At 45.5% G+C, this 12,921-nt stretch overlaps 1 pseudogene; it reads right to left on the bottom strand.

The window, feature by feature from the left end:
- Positions 1–376: 376 nt before the first annotated feature.
- LOC132524962 (male-specific lethal 3 homolog) lies at positions 377–12,921 on the bottom strand (annotated as a pseudogene).

Below are 12,921 nucleotides of genomic sequence, written 5' to 3'. Positions count from 1 at the left end.
TTTGGTGAACATTGCACTGTGAACACAACTGCTCTTTTCCCACCGTCACAGATGACAGGTATCGTGGCAAGAGGCAGATGCTGGAGGCCGTTCAGGCACCTAGGAAGTAGGTGCCCCGCCCCAAGGGGGGTGTCGCATTGGCTCTGCCTCTAAGGAAGGCCCACCAACTCCCTAGTTCTTTACTGGGAACCGAGAGCGCAAAGCTAGATGGAGAAGCTGTTCTTCCAGAACCATCAAAGCCGCCCCAAGGGGGCGCCCCAGGGGGGGTGTCGCATTGGCTCACCCGCCCCAAGGCGGGTGTCGCATTGGCTCTGCCTCTAAGGAAGGCCCACCAGCTCCCTAGTCCTTTACTGGGAACCGAGAGCGCAAAGCTAGATAGAGAAGCTGTTCTTCCAGAACCATCAAAGCCTTAATAAATCGCCCTGGGGTTCTTGGTGCTGTCGTGCGCCTCACAGGCAGCAACATAGGCAGACTCTGGGAAAAAGTCATCATGGTATTCTGCTAAAAACCTCAGAAAGCGATCAAAGTGCTTCAGTAAAGCCTTCAGATTCTTCTCAGAAGAGGACATCTTTCCAAGGATTTCTGGAAGTTTCACGAACGATCGCAGCAAGTGTTGTGCCCCATAAATGTAAGAGGGTGGGGGTGGCTGGTCCCCTGGGGGGTAACTGTCAGGTACAAGTTTCCAGGAGAGGACCTCATTTATTTCATTAGTTCTTCTGCCTTCAAAGCCAGCAAACACCGCACTCCCTTCCTTGCGCGGGGTCAGAGGAACAGGTGAGGATGATCTGCTGCGAACAGGTGTCTTCTCTTCCAGGTGAGGATGATCTGCTGCGAACAGGTGTCTTCTCTTCCAGGTGAGGATGATCTGCTGCGAACAGGTGTCTTCTCTTCCAGGTGAGGATGATCTGCTGCGAACAGGTGTCTTCTCTTCCAGGTGAGGATGATCTGCTGCGAACAGGTGTCTTCTCTTCCAGGTGAGGATGATCTGCTGCGAACAGGTGTCTTCTCTTCCAGGTGAGGATGATCTGCTGCGAACAGGTGTCTTCTCTTCCAGGTGAGGATGATCTGCTGCGAACAGGTGTCTTCTCTTCCAGGTGCAGGCACAGCTTGGGCATGCTGGCAGACGTGTCCTGCTGCCGGCGCTTGGGCTGAGGCGAGGTGCTGCTCTCAGCCTGTCGCGATTGGCTAAGTGGCATGTGGACCGCCTCCGAGACTGCAAGGCTTCCGGCTCGGCTTTGCGCCTTTTGGGGGTGGCCGGTTCGCCTGTGGTTCGCTGACTCTCTGGGGACAGTGGTGTGGATGGATTCAACAAAGGTGGGCTTGGAGTGACATCGTCCTGGTTCCCATTAGTGTTTGTGGTACTTTCCTGAATCGGAAGAAAAAATTTGGACGAAGTCACCTTTTTATACTGAACTTGTTCATATGGATAGAGCAAAACCAACGGGAGAGTGTAATCGGAGGTTATTCTTTTCTGTTTTGTTTTGTTTTTTTAAATATATATTTTTTTAATTAATTAATTTATTTTATTCATTGATTTCTGGCTGTGTTGGGTCTTCGTTGCTGCAAGCGGGCTTTCTCTAGTCGCTGTGAGTGGGGGCTACTCTTCATTGCAGTGCGCAGGCTTCTCATTGCGGTGGCTTCTCTTGTTGCGGAGCGCGGGCGCAGTAGTTGTGGCGCACGGGCTTAGGTGCTCCGCGGCATGTGGGATCTTCCCGGACCAGGGCTTGAACCCATGTCCCCTGCATTGGCAGGTGGATTCTTAACCACTGCACCACCAGGGAAGCCCCTCAAAGGTTATTCTTAATCCATCTACAATCTCCTTACAAAGGTCAACGTTCTTTTCTGCTGGGATATATTGCACAGTCATGTTGGCGTGTGGCATAGCATAATGGTGACGAGGCCTCTCATTGGCTGAAAAGGCTGCATTGATCGCAAAATGCTTCACGTACGATTCCAAAATAGTTATGATGTTGGTCTGGCACGGAAGTTTCACTAACCGTTTCCTCCTGTTGATATAGTAACAATCGTCCTCAAGCTTCTTCTTCAGAACTTCAGGGGTTTCTATAGTTTTGTTCTTTCTTCCATTTCCTTTTTTGCGTGCAGCTCTGGTTCTTCCTTCACTTCAGTCTTTTCTTCAATATCACTTTCTTCACTTGTTTCTTCATCTTTTTCTTCACTACTGTCATCAGAGGAACTGCTGACTGAGTTTTCAACATTTTCATTTTTTCTTCAGCAGGGAGGCTTTTTAAGACAGAGTCCACACCAGGCAACCTGCAGCGCTTCCTCTCTCTTCCTGTGCTTCTCAGGCGAGCTACAGCTTTTCTTGCCAATTTACGCTGCAATCTCTGATTTTCATCGGTGTCACGAAGGACATGATCTTCAGCTGCCCACCTATCCCAGCTTCTGTTCCAACATTAAAATGGATCAGATATTCCGGGATCTTTCTGCCTTTTTCATCTTTCCCAACAATAACATCGACAATCTTGGCATCCGTCCAGCACTCGCGCCTTAGTGGGGTCAGGCTCGAAGCACAGCACTTCCTCCCCTGAGTGGAATTTAAATTTCATGCCCTCGCTGCCACTTGTTTGCTCATCGTGGTGGAGGGCGAGGCTCGGGTGGGCGGAGCGCGGGCGGTGGGGGACTTGTTGAGTAATTCTACATTCCAGGTTTTTGTTTACGATATTGCCAAATTAACATAGGTGAAGTTTAAGTTGAATGTAGAATCAACTTTTCTCTGCATCGGGGTCTTCTGCAGACCAGAGTTTCCTCGGTGTAGGCTCTGTGGAAGCCCCTGCTACAGAACAAAACCTCTCTCGGGCCCAGGAGTCCTGCACCCCGTGACCCAGGCAAACTCAACTTCAGTCAGGAGATAATGAGGTGTCCCATCAAACCAGGCCAGGTGTCGCCTGAGACATTACAAGGCAGGCTGCTCAAGGCCTTGGTTGGCCATTTAGTGCGTGCTTTGGACCAGGCCACACATTGTCTATACTCGACAGTCTGGGGTCCCCGATGTGTCCTCAGTTTCCCTTACTCATTCCTGGTGAGCATTCTCACTGGTAAGAGATCCTGTTCCTCTCATTCAAGTCATTCATGCTGTAGGTTTTATAGGTCAGATTTCTGTTAAGATGTCAAATAGCAGGTATAAAAAGCCGTTGTGTCCACACAATAATCCTCTAGAGACTTGGAAGCCATCTGAAAGACCCCTCCTTGTTACACATCTTTCTCTCTCCACATCAATCTTCTCAGTTCTCCTGGCTGAGTTATTCCTATGCGTTTTGGCTTCTCTTCCTACCCCAGAAAATGACTCTTAAAAAAAAAACAACTGGGAATGCAGACGGGGGTGACAGTACCACCACCACGGTTTTTTGTAGCGATGATTCTGATCATCAGTGTCTTGGGATATGTCAAGCTTCTCAAGAGAATGAAAAAGTGGGGATGACGAATGGGACAGAGGGATGGACAGAGTATGGACCTGAATATTCCCTTATGGTTCACTGGCCTTTACAAGGGGCGGTGACAGAGGGAGGACACAGAGGGAAACAGCAAACTGGGGCAAGCAGACCGGCCGGCAGCAAGAACTGGAGCAAAGAATGATGCAAGAGGACGACGTGTCAGGCAGTGAAAGGTCTGCGAAGGCTCGAAGAGAGGCCAGAGACGCATCAGGAAGGAATCTAGGCTGAGCGTGCCCTGAACCCAGGTCTCTAAGGAAGGAGCAGATGGGGTGGGATGGCACAAAGACCTTTAGCTCCTCCCCAAGAGGAGGGGCAAGATGAGACCAATGCAGGGAATGGAGTCGTGTCGCCATGAGCTTCACGGCTGCCCCCAAATCAGCAATAGCACAGGCAGCAAGAAGACAAAGACAACTCGAATCATTCATCGTATTCACGCTTCACTCATTCATTCAGGAAAATATGGCTGACAGTGTTTGGTACTACCAGCGCTCTAGGAATACAGTGGTGAACAAAACAGACCCAGAACTTACAGGCAAATTGGGAAAACAGACAATAGAGAAGTTTTAAAATGACAAACTATGACCAAGTGCTATGAAGGCGATGAAAGGGGCATGACAGAGACTGGGGGGAAGGCAAGGGACTCACCCATGTAAGGTCCCATCCGCCGCCCAAGTCCAGATGCAGGATTCGGCCGTGGCAGTCGCACCCGGCGGACAACAGCGCAAGTGCAATAGGTTGAAAGGAGCAAAGAGGTCCCTCTCACACTTCCTGCGGGTGTAGTTGCCAAACCCGGGACCTGTGGGGCAGACCAGAGTAGACAGAATCAACACAACACCAGGGTGGAGACACCTGACCTGCTCAGGCCCCTTTCTCTGTAGTCCCTTCGTCCTGCTATCCAGGCACTCCTGGCTGGAAGATCTGAATCCAAAACGCACTGGGAAAAGTGGAAGCGTCCAGCTCTCCTCAGTGCTGACGCTGTGCTCCAGCAGGCTTGAATACAGCACGACAGCAGGTCTGAAGGAGCAGCTGCCTCCCCTGGGGACTTGGGAGCAACCTAGCATCATCCTCAGTTTGGGAGATGTGAGCTCCAGGGTGCAGGCAGGCAACTGCGAGGCCCTAGGGGCCTCCCGGGGAGCTGTGACCGCTCTCTCTCCCTCTGCTGTCCCCTCTGGGCACGGGGCTCAGAGCAGCCCAACAGCCCTGCGATCTGGGCTCTGGGGCGAGGCAGAGAGGGAGGAGGGGGCAAAGCAATGGGCACCAGTTGCTTTAGACGCAGACAACTCAGGAGCAAAGACAATGAGCTAAGAAATCTCTTCATCTCTGGTCAACCCAGAGGGAAAAACTGGATCCAACTGTCTTCTTTTCTTATAAACTGGGAATGAGAGAGATGCTGAAGTACTAAAAACATCTCTTTTAGGATAAAAGGAATCACCAGGACCTGAGCATCAAGATATTGGGGGAGGTTTACTCTCCTGCCCAAGAACTATCTTCAGAGCATCTTCTCCCAGGGCTTCAGTTTGCCCACTTAAGCAGGGGACATGAGTCCTAAATGCACATGTCTGAGTTGGTACTGGGAGGAGAGGAATCCATGATGAAGGAATCATGGTCATGCTTAGCAGAGAAAAGATATCAACTGAAACCAGAGTGAGACATTGAGGACGTGCTTACAATTATGAAATAGTAATTATACATGCACACATGTACTATTTATAATTTTGTATATCACATAAGTTTATGAAGAAATGAAAAAATATTGCAAAGAAACATTTTAATAGAGGTAGAATTCCATCCTTGTGAAAACCCAAACCAAAGGCATCTTGTACTTCTTTATCAGCAAGACCAGCTTCCCTGACTTCACCAACCCAAGGACACGCATCACCTCTACTGCCTAAGGACTCGGGGAATTACATACTTCTTCTCCCTTTTTCCTGATCTCTCTCACAGCAATAACACCTTTATCATGTGCTTCCCACAGGCACCGTCTCATCTGAGTCACTAAACAACCCCGTGAAGCAGCTGTTATTGGCGTCTTCATTTCCTCGCTGATAGTACAAAGGAAGCCGTTACTCAGGATGCGCCTAGGTGGTAGCACCTGGGTTTGAACCCCAAAGAGCAGAGAACAAGTGATCTTTGATTTGTGTACTTTAGACTTTTGTAGACATGACCTTGCCCACACTCATACCTAACTCACCTTTAACATTGCCAAGTTCATATATCTGCAGATCTATGAACATTTCAAGTTATCTCATACAGCATCCCGTGCCACGTAACAGTTCAGTTTTGTCTGTGCAATTATTTAAGTACTTTAATGGGAAGATAATAAAAGGAGAACATGGAAAACTAAAAAGTGATGATGTCTGTGATTAAAAAAAAGTATAAATCTCATAAATGTAATCAAGTAAAGCCATGTTGAGAAACATTAGGCATAGTAAGAGTGGAGCATTTTTGGCTTCAATCCAAAGCTGCTTGACTCTATGTTCAAAGAAGAAAGAACAAAATTAAATAACATTAAAAAAATCCTGGAATGCATAATGTAACCAGATACATCAGCTGATAGATCAGCCAGAAATAGTTTGAGAGTAGGGGTGTCTTTTTTGGTGGAATTCATCAGTAGAGGTAGAAAGGGAAGAAAACATCACACTAAAGATGTGATGAGATGAACACAGGAAAGGCCAGAAACGTGTCTCATTGGATTCAGTAACTAAGCTAAGCTTACTCTGTCACCAAGTCTCCTCACATGCAGCTAAAGTCCTTCTGTCACCCGAGCAGTGTGTTAACTTCTATTACTTGGGCTAATTGCTATGCAGGTGGAGCCCAGTAAGAACAGGTGCCTAGGATGGCACATTGTGAAAAGAACACACCACCTCCTCCCTAACTTCCCAAGTGTTAGAAATCAGAAGCATAGCTAAGGAGAAGCAGGATTACACTTCCCTGAGACCATGCAACCAAGTGTGGGGGGGTGTCTAACAGCATTTTATGAAGGGAAATGGGTAGATATGATGGCTGTTAAGGCCACGATGGAAAGATAACACATGGTGCAGAGTGAAGGCGAGATCATGAGTCATGCCCATGGGAAGGCTTCTCTGTGTTTGCTACCCTGCAACCAAAGACTGGAGACCGCCCTCAGCCCCACCCTCATATATGGGGATAGCTACTGAGAAGTCATTCAGGATTTCCTATTCCATTTCATCACAAAATCAGGGTAGTTTTCAATCCTGGTACTTAACTTGCACTGGACTTATTTTCTTTCTCCAACTTTCCTCAATTACATCCCTGGTGATACACTTCTCTTATTCCAGGATTCCTTGGACTTTCCTGGAAGAACCAAAGAGGAACCTCCTGTTTTTCCACTATTAGGTTTTTACATATATCCAGAAGATACTGTTTGGTTACCCCTAATATCCCATCCTATGCCTCACATGAGACAGCTCTGAGTTGCGGGTAATGATGAAATTGTTGATTTGTCATTTGGAATCATACTTTGGAGTCCACTGTTGATAATTAGAATTCCAGGCAAGACTTCCCACTCTTGCCTTTTATTCTTCGTTCTCCATCCTCTATTCAAAACTCTTCTGTTGGGGCTTCCCTGGTGGTACAGTGGTTGAGAGTCTGCCTGCCGATGCAGGGGACGCGGGTTCGTGCCCCGGTCTGGGAGGGTCCCGCATGCCGCGGAGCGGCTGGGCCCGTGAGCCACAGCCGCTGGGCCTGTGCGTCTGGAGCCTGGGCTCCGCGACGGGGGAGGCTGCAGCTGTGAGAGGCCCGCGTATCGCAAAAAAACAAACAAACAAAAAAAACTTCTGTTTCCATTTGGCTTATCTTCTCTTGGTCCCCTAATCACCCTTTTTGCTCTTTAACTCCCCATAACCTGACATAGAATAGCTCTACCCATCCAAAGACCTGGTTTACAGAGTATGTTCCCCATAGATCTGTGGGAGAAACAGTCCAAGCTTGGTGAACATCTACTTTCATAATAAATTTACATAAGAATTCTGGGGGGGAAAAACACAGTACATCTATCTCAAAGGCTGATTCCAGGATAGAGTCCCATGAACATTTGTCTAAGCTCTGGAAGATAAGATCTGAAGGCAGAATTTAAAGGAAATACGACAGCCATGCTTCTGTGAGATCTCTGTCATCCTCGTTTTCTACAATTCTCATCCTTTTGCCCAATCTATGGGAAAAATACGTTTTTCATGCTGGAGCTGCAAATACCTCATTAAGTTCATGAGCACTTAAATATGGTCATGGGCACAACTATCATCACTTTAATGTTCAAATGATAAAGTGTAACAAAAATGGAGAGGGTTTTGAACCCCCAAATCATTTTTTTCTTTATATTTTTTAACATCTTTATTGGAGCATAATTGCTTTACAATGGTGTGTTAGTTTCTGCTGTATAACAAAGTGAATCAGCTATACATACACATATATCCCCACATCTCCTCCCTCTTGCATCTCCCTCCCACCCTCCCTATCCCACCCCTCTAGGTGGTCACAAAGCACCGAGCTGATCTCCCTGTGCTATGTGGCTGCTTCCCACTAGCTATCTGTTTTACATTTGGTAGTGTATATATGTCCATGCCACTCTCTCACTTCATCCCAGCTTACCCTTCCCCCTCCCCCGCCAAATCATTTATAAGCAATTTTGTAACATATTTTGCTTGTATCTAGAAGCTGTGAGTGAACCATCTGAGGCTAAAGAAATGGTGGTAGAGAGAGAACGAGGTGAGGTGGAGAAACTGGGGGAGCGGGGAACGTTTAAAGAAACTGGGTTTAGGAAGTCATCACAAGGAACACAAGAAGAGCTGAATAAAGTGGAGGTGCTGCGATAATCATCCCACAAGAAAAATATCAAAGACAGAACAAGAGGATAGATGAAGAAATACTACCAAAGAGATTCTGCTTCATGCTAAGGCAAGACATTTGGCAAATCAAATGTAAGTAACTGTTCTGAGTGCCCAGATTCTGAAGAGATGCTGCTCAAAAATCCAAGGAAAAGGGCTTCCTTGGTGGTGCAGTGGTTGAGAGTCCGCCTGCCGATGCAGGGGACACGGGTTCGTGCCCCGGTCCGGGAAGATCCCACATGCCGCGGAGCGGCTGGGCCCGTGAGCCATGGCCGCTGAGCCTGCACGTCCGGAGCCTGTGCTCTGCAGCAGGAGAGGCCACAACAGTGAGAGGCCCACGTACCGCAAAAAAAAAAAAAAAAAAATCCAAGGAAAAGTCTGAGGGCAAAGCTTATGGATGGATTTGCAGCTCCAGCAGGAAAAACGTATTTTTCTCATAGATTTGGGAGGAGGAGGAGAAGGCTAGAAAAAAAGAGAGTGAAAGCAACAGAGAGAGAAATAACATTAACAGGTAAACAAGCTCTTCCTGAGTGTGAGTGATTTCCTGACTTAAAAAAATGACCCCAAACCATGCTAAAGGAAGAATGAAATCAGGGAGTCCACCAGTGATTGTCTGCCTCTTCAAGCTTACACTTAGTAAAGACGAGGCACCTGTAATTAATCTCAACTGTATGTAATCTCTGCTTACATTTTCCTTAAGCTGTTTTGCCTGCGAGCAGATTCTGAGCTTGTTGCACTTCCTGGGGGTTGGTGGATGGTTAGATAAACCGTAAATAAGAGAAACGGAGACAGTCAGGAATTACAGGATATTTGTTTTAGAGAAAGAATATCACCCTCTGATGTCATCCCCCTTCCTACTGTATAGGCAATAGAAAAATGTCCCAAAGCTGATGGGGTGAAAACTCTGCCTGGAAGAGAATCTTGAATTTGGGCCCACTCAAGGAGAGTTTGGTCACTTTCTGGCCTCCTTGGAGGGGAATACTTGGTAGGTGGGTGAATGTGAAACCAAAGGGTAGTTATCAGATCCATTAAACTGTAACTTGCTTAATAAATAATGAGCTGGAACCTGCCTTCACTGATCAAGCTCGCTTTAACTGCTGCTACAAAAGCCGTGCATGTCCTTCAAGCATCATGTAGCCTAAACAATAAGCTGTTTGTCCAAGTTGTTTTCCAGGAACTTGGAGTCAGCTGCGTCCAGTTCAAGTTTGGCCGGTTGAAGCTGGTTGGAACCACTGAGCCTCCAACTGGGCATGCGTGGGTGCCCGTCTCGGTGACCTTTTGACTTTAGAGGGCCAACAATTCCACACTCAGAACATGCTAATGCCACCATTTTCTAAACATGCACACCGTGAAGAATCCTGTAGCTTAGTTGCACCTGCACAGAACGACCATTATGAAACTGAGTCCTAGGACTAGTCTATAATTAAAGCTAATGCCTGGATTTATACTCTTGTTCCTGTCGTTCCTCTTTTGTTCCCTTTTGTCCTAGCCCGTGCCTGTTTGATCACGTTTGCCTAATCAGTAAGGAGTAATGAATGTCAGGTGTCTTGTGACACAGCTTTCTGATAAGCATCCCTGTTTATGTGCTGTTCTGAGTTATCTTTCAGAGTCAGGTTACCTTCACAGATTAAGTAGGGTCAGACCTCAGGTCATGGACCAGTAGACCAAAAACACGTAACAGATGAAGAAACAGCACAAGAAGATGATTGATCACTAGCTTTTTTGTTCTTCCCCTTTAAAACCCTTGACACAAAGACCAGAATGGAGTGGATCTGAGCCTCCCACTCCCTCACTTGGCGCCCTGCAATAAAATCCTTACTTTGCTGCAAACTCCTGCTGTCAAGACTGCAGCTCTCTGTGCCACGGGCACATGAGAGCCCTTAGCTCGGTTTCCATTATCTCAAATTTTTCTTATTTCTAATCACTCTTCCCCACATTCTCCATGCCTCAGCTCTAGCCCATAAATATCACGAGCCCCTCACCTTCGGGGAGGAAGATTTGAGATTTGTTCTCCTGTCTTCTCACTTGGCTACCTCGTGAATAAACCCTTTCTCTGCTGCAAACCTCGGTGTCTCAGCATTTGACTTGCTGCACATCGAGCAAATGAAACTCGTCCAGTAACAAGTGTATGGTTGAGAATTCCCTTAGGAATCTGGGGGGCTTGGGGGATGGTGGAGATGGGCCCATAAATGGGTACAATATCTATGCTCTGTCTCTCACGAGACTAATTACTCTCACTTTGTGCGGACTTAGAATCTAAAGAAATAAGTGGAAGCAATGATCTCCTCTGAGATGGAACACACCTTTTTTTTTTAACTTTTTATTTTATATTGGAGTATAGCCGATTAACAATGTTGTGATAGTTTCAGGGGCCCAGCAAAGCAACGACTCAGCCATACATATACATGTATACGTTCTCCCCCAGACTCCCCTCCCATCCAGGCTGCCACATAACATTGAGCATAGTTCCCTGCGCTATACAGTAGGTCCTTGTTTGTTATCCTTTTTAAATATAGCAGTGATTTTTTTTAACTTAGGAATTTCCCACTTCCTCACCTTGCCTTTCACCTCTTACAGTCCTCAGGCATTCTTTCTCATGCTCACATCACAACAGGTCTTCTTTTGTCCCAATTTCTGAGCTCAGATAGCACTCCTTTTCTCTACCTCCTTTCTATGTGTCCAAACTACCCAAGTCAAGACCAAAATGCATAAGAGTAATGGTAGTTATGGTGTCTAACAAGAGAAAAGAAAAACAGTTTCTTTTAGAAATAATTTGTGCTTTTTTCTTCGGATTACCAAAAGATAGAAATAAAAATTGCCTGTTATCCATCTACCCAAAGAAAATGAGAGTCACCATTTTGGAAAATCATAGCTTTTGAACCAAATTCAGAATGCCAGGTCTGAGAAATCATCCCACAGCCCTGTACACATGCATAGAAGATCTCTTCAGAGAACCAGGAAATTTCCCATCTCTGTCCTCATTCTCTGTTTATTAATCTATTTTTTCCAACTTTCAACATAGGACACTCTTTTTTCTAGGTTCAATTTATTGTTCTTCAGTTTTGCTTAATTACAAGTGTTGTATTAAAAAACAGAATATGTTTTCAGTTCAGTTTTAAGTTTATTTAGCCCTAAGACTTTTTTTGGAAACTTCACCCCATTCTTCTCTGGGGAGGTGTGGTATAAATTAAAGAAGAAACGTACACACTGTTTTAGCAAATTTTTTCCTTTCATGAAATTTGGAATGCCTGTTTATTATTCCTCATTCTTTGATAATTTATTTCGTATTCTTTTGACAGTTCACCTAGCCAGATCGAGAACCATTTTTGGTTGGACTAGGAAAGCAACTCAGAAGATGTTACAGTAAAGAAGTAGCGTTGAAACTCTGCCACAGCTACTACAGATTATAGACTAAATTTCTTATCAACTTCCTCATCTTTCTTGCTGCTACCTCTAAATAAAATGATGCATCTGTAGGGGCCATACCCCCAAGCTTCAGCCTGCCTCACAAAACCCTGTAGTCCCTCTATCTTTCAGGTGCCTAGTTAGAAATAATGAACTGTGGAGTTAGAGAATGGTGGAATAGGACACAATCTGAATGGCCCAGCTAATTGATAGAATTATAATTTATAGACTTGATCTGTAACTTAAATACCCACAGTTCTGAGTTCTTAATGACAACGATGAAAGCAAGTCATTGGAGTGGAGTTCAGGAAGAAGTCAATGGGGTTGAGAAGATCACTAGAGGCCAAGGTGTTGAATGTATTATCCACAGACATACTCATTACCTGGAATGATGGCAAAACAGGGGGTGAGAAAGATAATTCCCAGCCAGAAGCCAAAGTCTTCGATGATGTCTGGGAGAGCAACAGGTTACAGGGAGGAGTGATAAAGGAGAATATAATGAATGAAATTAGCCCCAAAGTAGCAGAGATAATCAAATTTAAAAGACTAAACTCAGACATCATCTTTTCCAAGAAGAAAGCACCGACTCCACCTCCACTTATGGTACTAAATGAATCTTTGAATGTCTGCATGGCACTCTGTGAAAATTTCTACTGTATTATATGCCAAGTGGTGTCCATTAGGTTACAGCTCTCTTAGATTATGATCTTTCCTGGTAACTCGTACATAGAAGGCGCTGACTAAAAATTTGTTAAATTGAACTCTTCTACTATACTGTACTGCCTCCATCTAGTGTGATTAACGTTCACGCCTCACCTATTCCATGATGCTCAACCTAATTAGAATTAGCAGAGAGAATGTTGGATTGAGCATTATAGGTTATTTATCACTGTAAATGTTAAAAAGCATGAGTGTTAAAGTCGGAGAGCCCTGGGTGGCTTTACAAAGTCAAATCCTGACTTCACAATTTAGGCAACCTCTTTGAGCCTCCATTCCCTTCTCTGTAGAAGTGGAGAAAATAAACACACCACAAGAATGTTGCATACATTAAAAGTAATTTGCACTGTAATATGTATACAATTACCTAACAAGGTACATTACATACAGTAGGGTTTTCCTTCTCTGTCTCTCTCTCTCTTCTCACACTCCTGAATTTGAGCACGGTCTTGCGACTTGCTTGGACCAGGCACATATGAATAGAAATGTCGTGACTCAATCAT

The sequence above is a fragment of the Lagenorhynchus albirostris genome, chromosome 8, assembly GCF_949774975.1.
Source record: "Lagenorhynchus albirostris chromosome 8, mLagAlb1.1, whole genome shotgun sequence".
In the NCBI taxonomy this organism is placed as follows: domain Eukaryota; kingdom Metazoa; phylum Chordata; class Mammalia; order Artiodactyla; family Delphinidae; genus Lagenorhynchus; species Lagenorhynchus albirostris.
Note: the sequence above shows the minus strand (reverse complement) of the source record. Positions and strands in the feature narration are given on the sequence as shown.